This window comes from Leucoraja erinacea, chromosome 4 (genome assembly GCF_028641065.1).
Source record: "Leucoraja erinacea ecotype New England chromosome 4, Leri_hhj_1, whole genome shotgun sequence".
Taxonomy (NCBI): domain Eukaryota; kingdom Metazoa; phylum Chordata; class Chondrichthyes; order Rajiformes; family Rajidae; genus Leucoraja; species Leucoraja erinaceus.
In genome coordinates, this window is record NC_073380.1 from 42,428,208 (window position 1) to 42,450,199 (window position 21,992).

A 21,992-nucleotide genomic window follows, 5' to 3' on the forward strand; every position below is an offset into this window, starting at 1 on the left:
CATCTGCCTGTACAAGATCTACAGTATATCTCTTTCAATATCTACATTCTCTGAATGCTTATGTGCATGTCTGAATACCTCTTAAATGTTGCTGTCATTTCTACTTCAATTATATTTTCACTGCAACTGGGTACATGTGACACGTTTGCATTTGCATACAACATGGTAAAATCATTTAGGAGACCTTCCCTCACCTTCCCTGACACCACCATCTCTAGGTAAAAAACAAAACATGCCCCACACATTTCTCCCTTCCACCTTAAAGCCATGACTTCTGGTATTTGCATTATCACCCTCGGAAAGGGTTTCTGACCGTCAACCTATGTCTCATAATTTTATATACTGCTATCAGGTTTGCCCTTAGCCTCCAACAGTCCAAAGAACACAATCCAAGTTTGTTCAACATCTCCTTATGGCTAATACGCTTTAATCCTGGTATTAAACTAGTCAACCTCTTGCATCCTCTCCAAAGCCTCTACATCCTTCTTGTAACGGAGCGACCAGGCCGGGTTCGATAACTGACAACGGGTGCTGTCAGAATAGAGTTTGTATATTCTCTCTGTGACCGCATGGGTTTCCTCTGAATGCTCTAGTTTCCCCCTCCACTCCAAAGATGTAGACTTTTGTAGGTTTATTAGCTTCAGTAAATTGTCCATAGTGTGTAGGATAGTGAAAGTGTACGGGGTTTAGTTTAGAAATACAATGCGAAACAAGCCCTTCGGTCCACCAGGTCTGTGCCGATCAGCAACCCCTGCACATTAATATTATCCTACACCCACTAGGGACAATTTTTACATTTACCAAGCCTATTAACCTAAAAAAACATGTACGTCTTGAGTGTCCGAGGAAACCGAAGATCTCAGAGAAAACCCACGCAGATCACGGGGAGAACATACAAACTCCGTACAGACAGCACCCAGAGTCGGGATAGAACCCAGGCATTCGCTGTAAGGCAGCAACTCTACCGCTGCACCACCGTGACCGCCATGATCATTGGTCAGTGTGGGCTTGGTGGACCGAAGAGCCTGCTTCCACATTGTATCTCTAAAGTCTAAAGTACAAGCTGCACATATGTAGTTTTAATTGATTACAAGCTATAGAATGGAATAAGCTCTTTGGGCCAACAAGTCAAGACCAATCATTGATCACCCATTCTATGCTATCCCACTTTCTCAGCCATTCCCTACACATTTTCAGAGGACAACTAACCCACAAATGCTCACATTTTGAGGATGTGGGAGGCAGCTTGAGCACCCGGAGGAGACCCATCCGGTTACAGATAGAATGCACAAACTCCACACTGTAAGCACCCAAGATCGGGCTCGAACCTAAGCCTTGAGCGATGTGAGACAGCAGTTCTACCAGCTGCACTAACCCAGCTTTGGTCAGCGTATTGAGTACAGAAGTTGGCATGCCATGTCACAGCTGTACAAAATGTTGTTATTTGGAGAACTGTGTTCAGCACTCATTTCCTACTTGAACAGTGATGAGCAAATCTGGACGCTGAGTCCAGAACCTATCTGTCAGAAAGTTGCAAGAGGAAGTAGCAGGGACTTTTGGAAGGAAAAAGTAATATGAGTAAGAAAATTCTTTAACCATTAGTAACTAAAATAGAAAGCAATGAGAAGAAGATTTGCAGAAGAAAGATTCATCTATCATCTGTTAAGAGTTGGTCAGAGTTCACAGATTTTAAATATTAGTTTTTGGATTTCTAATAACAACTATATTTACATTTATTCCCCATACTCTACCTGCAATTGACTGTAGAATTTCCAGCACCATCTTTGGCAGTCATTGCAAACAACATATTCTATTTGTTGAGAAAAAATAAATGGGTGAGGTTTCGGGTCAAGACCAGGGACTCGATCCAAAACATTATCCATTCCTTCTCTCCAGTGATCCTGCCTGTCCTGCTGAGTTACTACAGCGATTTGTATCTATCTTCAGTTTAAACCAGCATCTGCAGTTCCTTCCTATACATCTTCTATTTGTTCTTCTCTCCCTAAACCTCTCCAACATTGATTTTTAATTCTGTATCAGTAGCCTGGTTTCCCTTCTGAAAAACGACTCCCTTCCATCCGGCACTCAAATACACCTGGACCATTTCCGACACTTCCCTACCATTCCTTGACCTCACCATCTCCATTGCAGGTGATAGACTTCTGACCGACATCCACTATAAACCCACTGACTCCCATGGCTATCTGCTCCCAGGATGAGGTGTTCTACACCAGGGCATCTGAAATGTCCTCAATCTTCAGGGAACGGGGGTTCCCCTCCTCCACCATAGATGAGGCTCGCACCAGGGTCTCTTCCATACCCCGCAACACTGCTCTCTCTCCCCATCCCCCCACTCGCAACAAGGGCAGAGTCCCCCTAGTCCTCACCTTTCACCCCACCAGCCGTCACATACAACAAGTAATCCTCCGTCAGTTTCGCCACCTCCAACGTGACCCCATCACTCGCCACATTTTCCCATTTCCCCCCATGTCTGCCTTCCGCAAAGACCGCTCCCTCCATAACTCCCTTGTCAATTATTTCCTTCCCTCCCGTACCACCGCCTCCCTGGGCACTTTCCATTGCAACCGCAAGAGATGCAACACTTGTCCCTTTACCTCCCTCCTCGACTCCATTCAAGGACCCAAGCAGTCGTTCCAGGTGCGACAGAGGTTCACCTGCATCTCCTCCAACCTCATCTATTGCATCCGCTGCTTTAGATGTCAGCAGATCTATATCGATGAGACCAAGCGGAGGCTGGACGATCATTTCGCCGAACACCTCCGCTCGGTCTGCAATAACCAACCTGACCTCCCGGTGGCTCAGCACTTCAACTCCCCCTCCCACTCTGTATCTGACATCTCTGTCCTGGGTCTCCTCCATGGCTAGAGCGAGCAACACCAGAAATTGGAGGAACAGCACCTCATATTCCGCTTGGGGACTCAGCATCCTGGGGGCATGAGCATTGAATTCTCCCAATTTTATTAGTCCTTGCTGTCTCCTCCCCTTCCTTAGCCCTCATGTTGTCTCTTCCCATCCCTCAGCCTTCGGGCTCCTCCTCCTTTTTCCTTTCTTCTCCCCGCCCCCCCACAGTTAATGGTTTATTTATCACAACAAAACATAGAAACATAGAAACATAGAAATTAGGTGCAGGAGTAGGCCATTCGGCCCTTCGAGCCTGCACCGCCATTTAATATGATCATGGCTGATCATCCAACTCAGTATCCCGTACCTGCCTTTTCTCCATACCCTCTGATCCCCTTGGCCACAAGGGCCAAAACAATAGTAACCCCTCTATCCCCGGGGGAAACTTAAAACTGAATCCAAAACAGCACCACCAAATACCCCAGGTTCTGTAATCACCTTATGGTAATCCTTGTGAAACATCCGTTCACTTACCCATCCTGCGGCCGCGAGAATATGGTCTATTGGGACGTCCAAATCCTCGGCCGCCAATGTTGATGCCGCCCTGGTGGAATGAGATTTAAATTTGTCAGTATTAATACCTGCATCAACCAGCACCTGCTTCAGCCTTGAGATAGTCTGAACCGACACTTTCTTAAGCGGCTTCTTATGTCTGATAAAGAATGCTGCTGATTCTGCACCTCTTAAGGTTCTGGTGGCTTCAATGTAACATCGTAAATGTGACACTACACATAGACGTGAAACAGTAGGATATGCTGAAAAAATCAACTTACACCCCATGACCCCAGGTCTGCCCTGTTTGAGAAAATCATAGACATAGAACATAATGGCATCTGCAGCTATTTCCATCCTGTCTATTCATAGTTTCTGCAATGTCTGCACACTCTGTGCTGAAACCAGTGCCTTGGGCATGACTACCTTCATGGTAACTTTTGCCAAAGACAGAGCTGAAATAGGAGTCCATTGACGAAGGAACATCAGCACGTCCCTTACATTCCAGATTACTGTATCCAGATTACTGTATACCTGAATCTGAATCTGAATCTAGGAGGCTTAGATTTGAAAATTCCCCTCATAAACCTACAGATGAAAGGGTGTGACCCTACAGAATAAATCAGGGAAGGTAGTGCATTCGTGGATAAAAAGGGAAATCAGGGATAGTTTCAAAACAAACGATGAAGCGTACAAATTAGCCAGAAAAAGCAGCCTACCAGAGGACTAGGAGAAATTCAGAGTCCAGCAGAGGAGGACAAAAGTCTTAATTAGGAAAGGGAAAATAGATTATGAAAGAAAACTGGCAGGGAACATAAAAACTGACTGCAAACGTTTTTATAGATATGTGAAGAGTTAGTTAAAAGAAAAACAAATGTAGGTCCCTTGCAGTCAGAAACAGGCGAATTGATCATGGGGAACAAGGATATGGCGGACCAATTGAATAACTACTTTGGTTCTGTCTTCACTAAGGAAGACATAAGTAATCTGCCAGAAATAGAGAGGGACCGGGGGTTAAATAAAATGGAGGAACTGAGTGAAATCCAGGTTAGCCGGGAAGTGGTGTTAGGTAAATTGAATGGATTAATGGCCGATAAATCCCCAGGGCCAGATAAGTTGCATCCCAGAGTACTTAAGAAAGTAGCCGCAGAAATAGTGGATGCATTAGTGATAATATTTCAAAACATTTTAGATTCTGGAGTAGTTCCTGAGGACTGGAGGGTAGCTAATGTAACCCCACTTTTTAAAAAGGGAGGGAGAGAGAAAACGGGGAATTACAGACCAGTTAGTCTAACATCGGTGGTGGGGAAAATTCTGGAGTCAGTTATTAAAGATAGGATAGCAGCACATTTGGAAAGTGGTGAAATCATTGGACAAAGTCAGCATGAATTTACGAAAGGTAAATCATGTCTGACGAATCTTATAGGATGTAACTAGTAGAGTGAATAAGGGAGAACCAGTGGATGTGTTATATCTGGACTTTCAGAAGGCTTTCGACAAGGTCCCACATAAGAGGTTAGTATACAAACTTAAAGCACATGGTATTGGGGGTTCAGTATTGATGTGGATTGAGAACTGGCTCACAGACAGGAAGCAAAGAGTAGGAGTAAACGGGTCATTTTCAGAATGGCAGGCAGTGATTAGTGGGGTACCGCAAGGCTCAGTGCTGGGACCCCAGCTATTTACAATATATATTAATGATCTGGATGAGGGAATTGAATGCAACATCTCCATGTTTGTGGATGTCACAAAGCTGGGGGGCAGTGTTAGCTGTGAGGAGGATGCTAGGAGGCTGCAAGCTGACTTGGATAGGCTGGGTGAGTGGGCAAATGCATGGCAGATGCAATATAATGTGGATAAATGTGAGGTTATCCACTTTGGTTGCAAAAACAGGAAAGTAGACTGTTATCTGAATGATGGCCAATTAGGAAAAGGGGAGATGCAACGAGACCTGGATGTCATGGTACACCAGTCATTGAAAGTAGGAATGCAGGTGCACCAGGCAGTGAAGAAAACAAATGGTATGTTAGCATTCATAACACAAGGATTTGAGTATAAAAGCAGGGAGGTTCTACTGCAGTTGTACAGGGTCTTGGTGAGACCACACCTGGAGTATTGCGTACAGTTTTGGTATCCTAATCTGAGGAAAGACATTCTTGCCATAGAGGGAGTACAGAGAAGGTTCACCAGACTGATTCCTGGGATGGCAGGACTTTCATATGAAGAAAGACTGGATAGACTCGGCATGTACACGCTAGAATTTAGAAGATTAAGGGGGGATCTTATAGAGACTTACAAAAATTCTTAAGTGGTTGGACAGGCTAGATGCAGGAAGATTATTCCCGATGTTGGGGAAGTCCAGAACTAGGGGTCACAGTTTAAGGATAAGAGGGAAGTCTTTTAGGACCATGATGAGAAAATCATTTTTTACACAGAGAGTGGTGAATCTGTGGAATTCCCTGCCACAGAAGGTAGTTGAGGCCAGTTCATTGGCTATATTTAAGAGAAAGTTAGATGTGGCCCTTGTGGCTAAAGGGATCAGGGGGTATGGAAAGAAGGCAGGGATGGGATACTGAGTTGGATGATCAGCCATGATCATATCGAATGGTGGTGCAGGCTCGAAGGGCCGAATGGCCTACTCCTGCATATATTTTCTATGTTTCTATGTTTCTATGTTAAAGGATATTGTTCTGATTCCCTCCTTAGATATGCAGAGAGGGCACTCCTTGCAGTATTGATCGCAATATAGCTTAACTTAAAATCGAAATAGAGAGTTGACAGAAACTCTAACACATCTGGGATGTCTGCAGTGTGGTATGAAATATTTTGCCTTAAACAGAACACCTCCCATTTCCTTATGTAAGAAATGTACTGCTTCTGGGTACTATCCCTCCAGACTGCCGCAATAACATCCACAGTACGATCTGATAGTCCTCTTCCGAGATATGGCCTCCTTAGAATCTACAAATCAACAAACCAATATGATCATGTAAAGGATGCGAATCACCAGTTACAGGGTGCACAAGTAGGTTTTTCCGTTTGGGAATTATCATAAGGGGCTTTGTGATCAATGATAAACCCCAGTCTCTCGAAGGTGAGCTTAACTACTGACACCGATGCTTCCGTTGTAGCCCGAGTGTCCTCTACAATCAAAATATCATCCAAATAGGCCATTACCAAATGGCCCTGTGCTCTTAGTAGTGCTAAGACTGGTTTTAATAATTTGGTAAATAATCTAGGAGCTGAGGTTAACTCATTAGGCAATGCTTTAAATTGCCATTATTGACTCATCCAGCTGAATTTTAAATATCTCCGATCATTACCATGCACAGCCACAGAGTAATATGCATCTTGAAGATCTATAGAAACATAGAAATTAGGTGCAGGAGTAGGCCATTCGGCCCTTCGAGTCTGCACCGCCATTCAATATGATCATGGCTGATCATCCAACTCAGTATCCCATACCTGCCTTCTCTCCATACCCTCTGATCCCTTGGCCACAAGGGCCACATCTAACTCCCTCTTAAATATAGCCAATGAACTGGCCTCAACTACCCTCTGTGGCAGAGAGTTCCAGAGATTCACCACTCTCTGTGTGAAAAAAGTTCTCCTCATCTCGGTTCTAAAGGATTTCCCCCTTATCCTAAAGCTGTGACCCCTTGTCCTGGACTTCCCCAATATCGGGAACAATCTTCCTGCATCTAGCCTGTCCAACCCCTTAAGAATTTTGTAAGTTTCTATAAGATCCCCTCTCAATCTTCTAAATTCTAGAGAGTATAAACCAAGTCTATCCAGTCTTTCTTCATAAGACAGTCCTGACATCCCAGGAATCAGTCTGGTGAACCTTCTCTGCACTCCCTCTATGGCAATAATGTCTTTCCTCAGATTTGGAGACCAAAACTGCACGCAATACTCCAGGTGTGGTCTCACCAAGACCCTGTACAACTGCAGTAGAACCTCCCTGCTCCTATACTCAAATCCTCTTGCTATTAAAGCCAACATACCATTTGCTTTCTTTACTGCCTGCTGCACCTGCATGCCTACCTTCAATGACTGGTGTACCATGACACCCAGGTCTCGCTGTATCTCCCCCTTTCCCAATCGGCCACCAACCTATGCTAGCCATATAGCATTTTCTCGAAATTAGCTGTATAGCATTTGCAAATGTCTCAATTTTAAAATATTTATACTATACAAAGGGGTTAAGACTTATCAAATTGAGAATGATTCTACACCCACCATCCATTTTTGCTCTAGGAAAAATACTTGACACAAATTGGTGACGTTGGTGAACTGACTTCTCAATACCCCTTTTTTACACAATTTTTCAAGTTCTGCATGAATCTTTTTATTCTCTTCTTGTGAGAAAATACGTGTCCGGCTTGAAACATGCTGAGTAGGAGGACCCAAATTTGGGTAGTATTCAATTCTAAACCCCACTATACTGCACAGTATAAATGCATCAGATGTTATTTCTTGCCATTCTTTCAGGAAGAATTGTAACCTCCCTCCAACTTGTAAGTGTGAAACACTTAATATGTTTCTATCAGGACCAGACCCACCTACCTCGGGGTTTGCCGGTGAAAATTGTTGTCCCCTGCTCCTAGTGGGAAAACTGTAACCTCCACGTGTCCCAGGAGCAGTGCGCCAATAACGCATATATGGGAAAGAACGACTTGTTCCTTCACCGGCCCCAGTCACCGCACGTTGGTAGGGAAACTGCTTTCGAACTGATCTGCCGAGCACCGGTGGTTTCATCATCCCCACGGTTTTTGCTTCTTCATTCAGGTCTTTTACCCTTTTGGCTGGATCCTCTCCAAAAAGCAGATTAAGTAATTGAATATTAGTTGTTTTACAGAGCCCCGCAAACTTAGGGTTATGTTAGGTATTATAGCACTTTTACGAATACAGTCTATTTCAAAATGCGCACTACACATGAGTGCTAAGGCATCCTGTTGTGATACAGACATGTGCTCCTCATCCAAGCCTCTGGCGAAAGTCGTAATGCCTGATCCCAGCAACTTCAGCACCCGCTGTAATTTCATTTCTTGTGCGCGTACTGCAATGCCCAAATAGCCCCATATTACATTATTAACTGCTGGGACTGCTAATAGTGTGCAATTCTGCGGGGTTTCATATTTTTTTGGCAGTCTCGTCCATAGTGAGTTCCTGCAGCTGATGGGAGAGCAAGTAATTTATTGTCATTGCCATTCATCTCCCAATGGTTCCCTAGTAGTCTGGGAATGGCAAACCTTTGGGCCAGGCCTGGGATTTTAGGCTCTGTTATTGGGCTCTGGTCCTCAAATGATTCGTCATCCGAATCTTGCTGACCCGTAAAATAATCCTCCTCATGTTGGGGGCGGTCTGGTATCCCTGCTTCAGGTGCTCCCAGCGCGGGCTCTCCTGTAGGCCCATGCATTGGCAACACTCTTTCAGGCGCTGCTGGCGCTGGCTCTCCTGTAGGCCAACGCATAAATTGCTGGTGCTGGCTCTCCTGTTAGCCAGACCTTTTTCAGGCGCTGTCTGTGCTAGCTCTCCCATAGGTGAATGCGGACTGTACTCCTCCTGGAGTGGGTCCTGATAAATCATTTTTTCCATGAGGAATTCTAAATTTGCGACCCAAGCAGACATAACGTCTGCCTGAGGAAAGAGAAACCTCTGGGTCTGACTCCTCAGAGTCCACTGGCCGAACAGATTTTTGCTGGCCTTCCGCCCCAACGGCGCTGCGACGGTACTTTCAATGACCGCTTCTGCCTCGCTGCCACCGACTCATTAAGCGGGCGCCCGCTGCTCGCAGACCCGTGGTCTTCTCGAGTTTTACCTGCGGTACGCCTCCCCTTTCCTTTACGCACTTTCTCCATTATAAACTTGTATTGTACAAACTACAAGTCTATTCCCCGAAGAAAGTGACCTGAAAGCGACCTTCAGGCTTTTTAAAACTTACCGCTGGAGGAGCTCTGCCCCTCTACAACCGGTCGCTTTGCTATGCGTCTGACGATATGACGCGTGTGCGCCTGGACGGGGTCTTCTTCACGTAGTCACTCACGTGACTCTAAAGTAAAATTTTCTACAGTGGTAATGACAGAAAAATTAGACATTCTGCAGTACAACTTTTGGCCACACTCGTATCCGACCATATCTAAACATAAGTGTCTACCCTCATATCTGGACTGTTATTTCCATGGTGAAAGGCCACAGTGAAGTGACCTTCAACTCCTTGGCTGTTGGATTATTCTAGTCACGGTGAGTAGCACGGTGGTAGAGTTGCTCCCTTACAACGCCAGAAATCCGGGTTCAATCCTGACTAGGGGTGCTGTCTGTATGGAGTTTGTATGTTCTTCGTGACTGCGTGGGTTTTCTCCAGGTCCTCTGGTGTCATCCCACACCCCAAAAACGTACAGGTTTGTAGGTTAATTGGCTTCGGTAAAAAAATTGTAAATTATGCCAATCTTATATGACAGTGTACAATGTGATCACTGGCCAGCACAGATTCGGTGGGTCAAAGGGCAGGTTTTCACGTTGTATCTCTATAGTCTAAAGCTGCCACTGATGTGTGTCATTCATCATTCTCATTGAAACTTATCGGATAGTGAAAAGCCTGGATAGAGTGAATGTGTAGAGACTGTTTCCAATCGTGGGAGAGTCTAGGACCAGAAGGCACAGCATCTGAATAAAAGTGCGCAACTTTAGAAAGGAGATGCAAAGGATTTTCTTTAGTCAGATGGTGGTGAATCTGTGGAATTAATTGCCACACAGCTGTGGAGGCCATGTTATTGGGTATATTTAAAGCAGAAATTAACATTGTCTTGATTAGTAAGGGTGTCAAAGGTAATCTGGAGAAAGCAGGAGAATGGGGTTGAGAGGGAAAGCTAGATCAGCCTTGATTGAGTTGTGAAGTAGATTTGATGGGTCGAATAGCTCAATTCTGTTCCTATGACATGAATTTATGAACCTCAGTGAGATGAATGTGGTATATGTTTCATCGAGGTTATTTGGCAATGATGAATAGACAAAAGACAATAGACAATAGGTGCAGGAGTAGGCCATTCGGCCCTTTGAGCTAACACCGCCAGTCAATGTGATCATGGCTGATCATTCCGCAATCAGTACCCCATTTCTGCCTTCTCCCCATATCTCCTGACTCCCCTGTCTTTAAGAGCCCTATCTAGCTCTCTCTTGAAAGTATCCAAAGAACCGGCCCTCATTGCCCTTTGAGGAAAAGAGTTCCACAGACTCACAACTCTCTGTGTGAAAAAGTGTTTCCTCATCTCCCTTCTAAATGGCTTACTCCTTATTCTTAAACTGTGGCCCCTGGTTCTGGACTCCCCCAACATCGGGAACATCTGGCATGTCCAAACCCTTAATAATCTTATATGTTTCAATAAACTACCCTCTCATCCTTTTAAATTCCAGAGTATACAAGTCCAGCTGCTCCATTCTCTCAGCATATGACAGTCCCGTGATCCTGGGAATTAACCTTGTGAACCTACACTGCACTCCCTCTATTGCAAAAATGTCCTTCCTCAAATTTGGAGAACAAAACTGCACACAATACTCCAGGTGTGGTCTCACTAGGACTCTGTACAACTGCAGAAGAACCTCTTTGCTCCTATACTCTTGTTAAGAAGGCCAACATACCATTTGCTTTCTTCACTGCCTGCAGCACCTGCTTACTTTCATTACTGATCAGGTCTCAGGAGTAGAAGTACCACATTTTTGCACTGCTCACAATAATTGAATGTAATCAGTGTAATGTTACACTATCCAGTTCAACCAAGCATTTTATTAATGCATTGAAAGTGACAGGAATAATTGACAATCTTGTATACTGTATACTATATATATGTATGTATATATATATATATATATATATATATATATATATATATATATATATATATATATATATATATATATATATATGTATGTATGTGTGTATATATATGTATGTATGTGTATATATATATGGAGGACATATATATATGGACAAGATACATATATACATATATATATGTATGTGTATATATATATATATATATAATATATATATATATATATACTGTGTATTAAATGGCTTCTAGACAACTGGAAACCTCGGGCCGATGGATGATTTCAATGTGATCAAACTCACATTTCTTAGTGTCTCAGAGAAGGCTCTCCTTGGGAGTTTGCCATTAAGAATACTGGAAGAGCACTCAAGCACCAAAGAATCCCCAGAAAGTATTCTGTTTTGCATTGGAGATTTGCATTAATCGCCTGGAAAATGTGGCTACACTGTCAGTTAAATTACTTCAGTCTTCTGCTCTGTTCCACAGCAGCAATTATTGTCATTTGTAAGCCATCCATCACAGCCTTGTGAAATCATGACTTTTCTTAAGCACATTTACTAGAAATACATGACATTACTAACCGTACTGGGTGAGGCATTACAGCGCAAGAAGTAATGGCAGCAGATGCGATACTTCAGAAGAAATGTCGAATGCTTTGATGAGTTTAGGATTGCAAAAATTTAAAGGATGTAGGCGGGGACGTTTTTTTTTAGCACAGCAAATGGTGGGTGCCTGGAATGTGCTGCCATGGGTGGTGATGGAGACAAATATGATGTGGTATATGAGTAGCTTTTAGATAGGCACATGGATTTTCAAGTAGCAACTCGGCATCATGTTTAGCATGGACATTGTGGACCAAAGGACCTATTCCTGTGCTATATTCTTCTGTGTTCAATTGACCACCCCACAATCTATTCTTCACTTTATCTTTACAATGCAACTTAATACTTCTGCTTCCTCTTTTGCAGCTGGTATGAAAAGAGAAGTGATATATTACTTTGACTATTTCACTTCAATTCAGATTGTTTCCAATTGAACACCATCTGACATAACTTCTTGTGGAAGAAAATGAGGCAAATTAGCTCTTAAATCCACTATCATGTATTCCATATTTGTGAATGACTCCATTGCATTTACTTCCAACTATTTTAAATGGCTTTTGATTAATATTGACACACTGTTACATCTTTTTCACATCTTTTAAGGGACATCTTAGTGATTGCCTTATACTGATGGTCTCTAGTTAACTCTGTTTCAAGCAAAGTAATTTATTTAAACAAAATGGAAACACGCCCTCTGGTATCCATCTACCAACAGCATTCATCTTTAAAGATTTTATTTGATCACCTATCTGCTTCAAAAGAAAAGTGATCCAGTTCATCTTTACTATATCTTGTCCTCCATTCCAAGCAACACCTTGATTAATCTCCACTGCACTCTCTCATTGATTCTGTCAGAGCTACACAGCATGAAAACATCCCTTTGGCCTATTTGTCCATGCCAACCAAGTTGCCTAACCAAGCTAGTCCCACTTGGCTGCATCTGACACATATGCCAACAAACATTTCCCATACACATTCCTCTCCAAGTGTTTTTCAAATGATTGTCATTGTATGCGCCTCCATTACTAACCCTGACAGCTCATTCCACATCTGCACCAATGTCTGTGAGAAAAAGTTTCCCCTCAGTTCCCTTGTAAATCTTTCTCCTCTCACCTTGCTATGCCATTTAGTTGTAGACTCCCCTACCCTAGGGAAAAGACTGTGGCTATTCACCTTAGCTAATGCCCCTCACGATTTTTATCTACCTATCATCATATACTTATTAAAAGTCTGATCTTGAACATGTGTATATGTGTGTGTATATGTCAACTTCAATGATTTAAGTGCAAGCATATCAAGTGTGAACACTTACATCCCGCAATGAATGCAAAATTGGGTAGTCAATTTTAAAGGCATGACAATGTGTGACTATATGAAAGGCAGTTCAAAATGCTCTTTGTGAAGACAGCTTAACTTATTAATAACCTTTCCTCAATTGAAATGGTCAGATGATTTATAAGTTAACAGTATAAAAATGAAAAGAGTCTCATTGCAATCATTTATCTGAATGCAACAGAGGGATGGGCATGTTTTAAGCCCTTGCTTGATTATGTTGATTGCTTCTGTGCTGCCAGATGAGGTGGGTGAGAAGAGTGTAACAGAAAGGAACACTTGCATAAGTCAGCATTTCAACCTGCTTGCAAGATGAGCAGTCACGTTTAGATTATTCTTCCTGCATTTTGTTGTTTCCTGCGCTTGTGTCCTACTACACAACAGTCTAAGCCAGTGGTTCCCAACCTTTTTTTGGCCATGCCCCACCTAATCACCTCGAAAATCCTCATGCCTCCTCCCCCCCCCCCCCCCCTCCCGCCCATGTGGTGATCTCCGTTTCAGCTGAAGAAGTGAACTCCGTTTCAGCTGAAGAAGCTTAAAATGCCAATACCTTGGTTTAAACAAGCTTCAAAAGAACATGGCATCCATGAAAAAGAAAAATGAAATAAACAAAAGACAGTTAAAGTTCTGAGCAAGAAATTACTAAAAAATTGTAAAAAAAAAGAAAAAAACATTAGGTGGAAATTGCCCCTCTTAAAAATCAAATTGCCCCCCTATGGGGCATACGCCCCACGTTGGGAACCACTGGTCTAAGCTGTTGACTTTGCCAATGTCTCACCTTATCATTGTAATCAAGACAGGAGGATCAACCACGGTTCAATGAGGAATGCAGAAGAGCTGCCAGAAGCAGCAGCCGAATGACCAAAGATGAAGCTGTAATGCAGGATAACACACATTGTGATCGGCAAGATTAATGTGGAAGAGACGGAGCTACACAATCATCAGAACAAATTAACGCTGTGCATTCTTGTCACATCTAGTCATGAGTGGTGGGGTAGAAGGGATGGATTACAGGGCCAAGTGGAGGAGGAGGTTGTTTCAAAAACACCCTATCCTTAATAATGCCAGCACCTAGCCTGTGGGTGTTCCAATCAAACCTACAACATCTGCAAACAGGTCAAAACAGAACTGCTGTGAGAATTATTCATCTCGACCTGCCCCAGGATCCACACAATTGTAGAAATTAGCCTGTAGTCAATTTGATTCATTTCATATTATCAAGGAAGAGTTGATAGCGTGGAAGAGAATAAAGATATGAAGCCAGACAACATCCTGCCTGTAGAAACTACAGACCTGCAGTTTCTGAAGCTGCTCCTCAGTGCAAGTTTTTCCAGTAGAAATTCCATAAATGACACTGCTGCAGCATTTGCTTCATGAAGGAGCTCTGGCTAAATTGAAGTCAATGGGAAGACTAGAGGGCATAATGTTAGGTAGAAGGGCAAAGTTTAAAGAAGGTATACAAGCAGGTCTTTTTTTACACAGACGGTGATAGGTGCCTGGAATGCGCTGCTCTAGTTGGTGGTGGAGCCAGATATGATAATGCCATTTAAGAAGCTTTTAGATAGACACAATGATATGCAGGGAATGGAGGGATATTGATTATATGTGGGTGGATGAGATTTTGGCATCACTTATGGCAGACATTGTGGGCTGAAGTTACAAAGTTACTGAAGTTACAAACTGAACTGCAGGTGCTGGTTTACAATAAAAGATAAAGTGTTTGACAAACTCAGCAGGCCAAGCAGCATCCCTGGAGAACATGGATAACTGACATTTTGGTTGCCCAACCATCTGCCTATGGCGTGTTTGAAACTGTGTTTGAAAACGAAAAGTGTGTTAGAAACATAGAAACATAGAAATTAGGTGCAGGAGTAGGCCATTCGGCCCTTCGAGCCTGCACCGCCATTTAATATGATCATGGCTGATCATCCAACTCAGTATCCCGTACCTGCCTTCTCTCCATACCCTCTGATCCCCTTGGCCACAAGGGCCACATCTAACTCTCTCTTAAATATAGCCAATGAACTGGCCTCAACTACCCTCTGTGGCAGAGAGTTCCAGAGATTCACCACTCTCTGTGTGAAAAAAGTTCTCCTCATCTCGGTTTTAAAGGATTTCCCCCTTATCCTTAAGCTGTGACCCCTTGTCCTGGACTTCCCCAACATCAGGAACAATCTTCCTGCATCTAGCCTGTCCAACCCCTTTAGAATTTTGTAAGTTTCTATAAGATCCCCTCTCAATCTCCTAAATTCTAGAGAGTATAGAATAGAATATAGAATAGTTTCTTTATTGTCATTGTAACATGGGCCATGTACAACGAAATTTAAAATGTCAGCCAGTCAGTGCAGCATTCAAACATTTCTAAAGCTAACGAAACATCCACGGTAAAATAATAAAGATAAGCAAATAAATAAAAATCACAGACAAAGCACGCATACACACCCAACCCTCCATCCTTCTGTCGATTTCACCGTTACCACAGTCCCTTAGTCTGTATCGCCCCTGCGTTCCTTGGCGGCCACATTTAGTGCTTTTATAGCAGTGGGGTAAAACTGTTTTTTAGTCTATTTGTCCTTGTCCTTGTGGATCTGTACCGTCTGCCTGACGGCAACAGTTCAAACAGGGAGTGTCCGGGGTGGGAGATGTCCTTTATTATATTCTGGGTTTTTTTGGTGCAGCGGGAACTGTGTAGGTCCTCCAAGGTAAGGAGAGGGCAGCCGACAATCCTCTGGGCGTTGTCAATGGCCCTCTGGAGCGCTTTCCTCTGAGCCGCTGTGCAGCTGGTGTACCACACGCATACACAGTATGTTAGTATGCTCTCAATGGAGCACCGATAAAAGGACAGCAGCAGCCTCTGAGTGATGTTGTTCTTCCTGAGCACCCTCAGGAAGTGCAGTCTCTGCTGGACCTTTTTCAGCAGCGCAGTGGTGTTCACGCTCCACGTCAGGTCCTCCTCAATGTGGATTCCCAGGAAGCGGAAATCCGCCACCCTCTCTACACAGTCCCCTCTGATGGTCAGTGGTACCATGTCCGTTTTGTTTTTCCTGAAGTCTATTATTACCTCCTTCGCCTTTGAGGTGTTGAGGAGCAGGTTATTTCCTTCGCACCACACTGTCAGCTGCTCCACCTCATCCCGGTAGGCGTACTCGTCCCCCGCGGAGATGAGTCCCACCACTGTAGTGTCATCCGCAAATTTGACAATGGTGTTGCTGTGGTGGGCGGGGGTGCAGTCATGCGTGTAGATGGTGTAGAGCAGGGGGCTCAGTACGCAGCCCTGTGGAGAGCCGGTACTGAGGCTGAGGGCCGTGGAAGTGTGATAGCCCACTCTGACTCTCTGGCTTCGACCCGACAGGAAGCTATTTATCCACGTACAGGTGGAGTGTGGAAGTCCCAAGTCCCCCAGTTTGTCCACCAGTTTGTGGGGAAGGATAGTATTAAAAGCAGAGCTGTAGTCCACAAAGAGCATCCGCACGTAGCTCCCCCGCTGCTCCAGGTGAGACAGTGCAGCATGGAGAGCTGTGGCTACAGCGTCCTCTGTGGACCTATTCGCTCTATAAACCAAGTCTATCCAGTCTTTCTTCATAAGACAGTCCTGACATCCCAGGAATCAGTCTGGTGAACCTTCTCTGCACTCCCTCTATGGCAATAATGTCCTTTCTCAGATTTGGAGACTAAAACTGCACGCAATACTCCAGGTGTGGTCTCACTTTGTGTGGTAATTTTATTTACGCAAAAACGGTACGCGATAGCGCAACGATTTTTCACCAGCTTACTCAACGTTCGCGTTCCGATCGGTGGTCTAATGTAAACGTTAGCGAGGTTTAAAAAATCTTAAAAAACGCGTGTGCGCAGATCAATCTCCTCTCCTGCCTTTCAGCGCCGCGTGGATTGGTCTTTTCTCCTGTCACTCTATGTGACGGTCCACCCATTCCTGCGCCATTTCATCTTTACCGGAGCTGAGGATGGCTGGCGGAGGTTTCCAACCGGACAATTTTCGGAAGGACCGGAAACGGCCATGCCCAGATGGCGGGAGATGCCGCTAAACGGAAAGTGGAGAATCTGCTCCCAGTGAAAGAGCTAATAATCAAATCTAATGGTCAAATCTAAAATTGAGTCGTTCTTCTAGAAAAGCATGGACTAGTAGAACAAAGAATGACTCAGTGCCAAGTCTGAATGACTTTGTAAATTTATATGAAACACAATATGGAGGACATGTTGTCTTTTCAATAAAGACATTAAGATGGCAGCCCGCAGTAATAACATGTGCTTCTTCAAGGCCATAAAGAAGCCAAGATTGAAAAAAAATAGCTGACACTCCAGAGATAAGTAATAATTTGTCATTGGACGAGCTCGATTTGGACACAGCTTTCCTATATTGTGAAAGGTACAGAATCTTTCAGTCATGCCATATTTAGACTTGGTAGGAGTGTTTTACTGATAAGAAAAATGTATAATTGTGCTAACTCACCTTTGTTCTAAGAGTGGGAGCCCGAGAAGCACTGAGCAACGTTTTGTATCTCGCCACTTCTGTCTGACGATTTAATTAATGATTGCCGTCGTCTATCTTCAACGGTGTTGCTATCTGCTTTTTAAGAAACAAACTTTCACATTTGACAATAGACAATAGGCGCAGGAGTAGGCCATTCGGCCCTTCATGCCAGCACCACCATTCAATGTGATCATGGCTGATCATCCCCAATCAGTACCCCATACCTGCCTTCTCCCCATATCCCCTGACTCTGCTATTTTTAAGAGCCCAATCTAGCTCTCTCTTGAAAGCATCCAGAGAACCAGCCTCCACTGCCCTCTGAGGTAGAGCATTCCACAGACTCACCACTCTCTGCGAGAAAAAGTGTTTCCTCATCACCGTTCTAAATGCCTTACTCCTTATTCTTAAACTGTGGCCCCTGGTTCTGGACTCCCCCAACATCGGGAACATGTTTCCTGCCTCTAGCGTGTCCAAACCCTTAACAATCTTATATGTTTCAATGAGATCTCCTATCAATCTTCTAAGCTCCAGAGAGTACAAGCCCAGCCGCTCCATTCTCTCAGCATATGACAGTCCCGCCATCCCGGGAATTAACCTTGTAAACCTACGCTGCAATAGCAAGAATGTTCAGAGAACAATAGCTCAATAGCAAGAATGTTTAATAGCAAGAGTTCAGAGAACAAAACCAGTACCGGTAAGTCTTCTCGAGGTCGTCTCAAGAACCTCTCGAGACCCTATTTCTGGCTATGGCGACTCTGTCTATAGAAGAAGGGGGAGGTGGCCAAACACAATCTGGATCATTGTCCAATCACAGCTCAAACCACTCCCATTTTAAACATTAGCATGCCCACCATTATATGAACTACTCCCTTTGTTCATTTTAAATTCTCACTACAACAAAGAAGACAACTTTTGCAAACCTCCCAGTCCCAGTTCACAAAATCTGCCAGGGGAATTTCCTAGCTTGTTAATTCTGCATCAATTCTGCAAATTGGTTCCCATAGAAATAATTCCCTTGTAAACAGAACGGCTTTTGTCAGATAAGGGAGGAAAATATAAAATTAATACAGAGAGACGTCTCTAATGTTTTGCATCAATTTTTGGAAACGAGGGGGCTACGTCACTTTAGCTAACTCCTCTTGGATACCTGATGTGTATTTACCTGTTTTTGTACTCGATTTTCTTTGTTCGACAGTTAGTATTAGTTAAAACCAAAAAGTTATTTCAAAAGTATTCAAGGAAGTTCTGGCTCTTATCTTATATTTCTCCATGTTCTTTTGTTGCCACTCATCCAAGTTCTGACTCTTATCTGACTAGAGAAGCTCAGTGTTCTTTTCAAGGCTATGATAACAAGATACTGGCATCTTAATTTTACGGTGTTTAGAATTTTGCAATGTGTTTTTTTTTTTAATTTCTCCCAAAGTCTATCGGGATAGATGACATCAAGTAACAGGCTATATTTGTATATATATACACATATAACCCTTTTGATGAAATGGTTCCTGTCAGATGAAATAGGATGTCACTGAATGAGCTTGCAATCTAAGGACATTAATTGTTTTTTTTTGTTTTTTCTTGTAATGTTTATTTTATTAGAAGCAATTGTACAAGAAGAAAGCAACTGACATAACAATTATACAATTTTCGTACAGCTTCAGTATTAGCATTTTATAAACTGATAATTGAATCAGAGGAAAAAAAGAAAAGTCAAAAGGAAAGAATGAAGAAAAAGAAGAAAGATACAAAAAAGAGAGAAGAAAGAACCTCTGAACTGACAAAAAAGTGAGAGAGAAAAAGAGAAAAGAAGAACGGAGTTCTGTCCCACTATCCTTCCCCACCCCCGCTCACCCAACCCAAGCATTGGTTTTAAATTTGTTTTCAACCATTCTGTTATTGAAGAAATTCAATGAAAGGAGACCATATTTTGGAAAATTGGTCTGATTTATCAGCCAAAACAAACCTTATTTTTTCTAAATGTAGTGTCTCGGTCATTTCTGTGATCCACATCTTCACTGTGGGAACTGTTATCTTTTTCCAGAATTTAAGTATGTTTTATTGCAGTTATTAAGCCATAGTCAAGGAAACGTCTTTGGAATGTCATTAAATTAGAGCAGCCTCTGACATTCTGACATTCCTAATATTATTAGTTTTGCATCCGACTCCAGTTGAATTTTGAGTATTTTGGAAATGGTATTGAATATTCCCAATCAGAAATTTTGTATTTTTATACAACTCATCCTCCCATGCTCGCCTATAAATCTCAGAAGGTGGGGTATCAATATTTGAGAGAGTGTTATAAATGTAAGATATCAACTTACTTGTATCGGCATGTCTATTCAAACAATCGTCTAATATATCTGTACCCATAAAAGGACAATATTGTATTATGTTTTCACATAATCTCGGATTTCAAGGTATCTAAAAAAATTATTTGCGTTCAAGTGGTACTTCTCCTGTAGTTCTTGAAAAGAAAAGAGAGTCCTTTTCTTATAGAGGTCTCCCACAGAGTTAATTTCCAGTTTTTTTCATTGAACAAACACCCTATCTAAAGTAGACGGTTTAAACGAGGGATTGTTTGCAATAGGAAGTAGGAGAGACAAGTTTCTCAATTTTAGACTGAATTTCTTGCAACAATCTTGAAACATTTTGAGCTCTATCGTATGAGCAAGGGTCTAGAGAGAGAGAAGCTGAACATTTTGAAACAGTTGGACCCCTTGAAAGAGATTATGCCTAACCCTATCCAGGAAAACAATGACTCAGAACTGGTGGATAATCAGTGTGATCAGGACATTGATGAGGATGGCAATGATGGCGTTTCTGATGAGAAGGACAATTGCTGTTTTGTTCCCAACCCTGGCCAGATCAATGCCGGTGGTGACAGCAGAGGAGACAACTGCAAGGAGGACTTTGAGAACAACATCCCAGATATCTATGACATGTGCCCCGAGAACAGCGCCATCAGTGAGACTGACCTGAGGAAGTTCCAAAGGAGACGGTGCAGATCGTTCCTAACTGGGTAGTGCGCAACAAGGGCAGGGAGTTTCATCAGACTGACAACTCTGACCCTGGCCATGCTGACAGATTTGACGAGTTCAATTACATCAACTTCAATGGCACCTTCTATGTCAACACAGAGTGCAATATATGCTGGCTTTGTCTTTGGCTTCCAGTCCAGCAGCCACTTCTATGTGGTGATGTGAAAGTGGTCCACCCAAATCTACTAGGAGAAGTTGTCCAAACCCACGGATACACTAGCGTCTAGATCAAGGTGGTGAACCCCACCACAGGACGACGACGGGGGGGGGGAGAGAGGCACCTCACCTGTGCAACGATCTAACAAGAAACTGGCAACACCCTCAGACAGGTGCAAACTTAATGGCACAACCCCAATATCGGCTGAAAGGATTACACCACCTACAGGTGGCACCTGATCCATTGACCCTAAAAAAGCTTCATCAGGATGGTTGTCAATGAAGAGAGTGAGAACAGGTTGCCCAACCATTGGTTTGATGGACTTTAGGGTACCATTCAACTGGTAGCCATACCTTTGGTTTGGTGGACTTTGGGGTACTGTGATACATTATTGCTCTATCATTCTGCTAATCATTGCTCTAATACTTGCGACCATTGTCTATACCTACCAAGGACTCTGAATGTTATCACGTTTGATAAAAAGGAGGGAATAAAAGAGCTAATAGTCAAATCTAATAGTCAAATCTAAAATGGAGCTGTTCTTCTGCAAAAGCATGGACTAGTAGAACAAAGAATGGCTCGGTGCCAAGCCTGAATGACTTTGTAGATTATATGAAACACAATATTGAGGACAGGTTAGCTTTTCAATAAAGACATTAAGATGGCAGCCTGCAGTATTAACATGTGCATCAAGAACATAAAGAAGCCAAGATTGAAAAAAAAAAAATAGCTGACACTCCAGCGATAAGTAATAACTAGTCATGGGATGAGCTCGATTTAGACCCAGCCTTTCTATATTGTGAAAGGCTACAGAATCTTTCAGTCATGCCATATTTAGACTTGGTAGGAGTGTTTTACTGATAAGAAAAATGTATAATTGTGCTAACTCGCCTTTGTTCCGAGAATGGGAGCTCCTTGTATCTCGCCACTTCCGTCTGACAATTTAATGAAAGATTGCCATGGTCTACCTTCAACAGTTGTTGCTATCTGCTTTTTAAAAAATGAACTGTCACATTGGCGGAGGAAAAGGTCCAGCCACCAGCGACCACTGTGAGTCCCCATCACACCATCAGCTCGAGCATCACCCCCTCCGGTCACAACGCCCACTGCCCCCCACCCTCCCCCACACACACA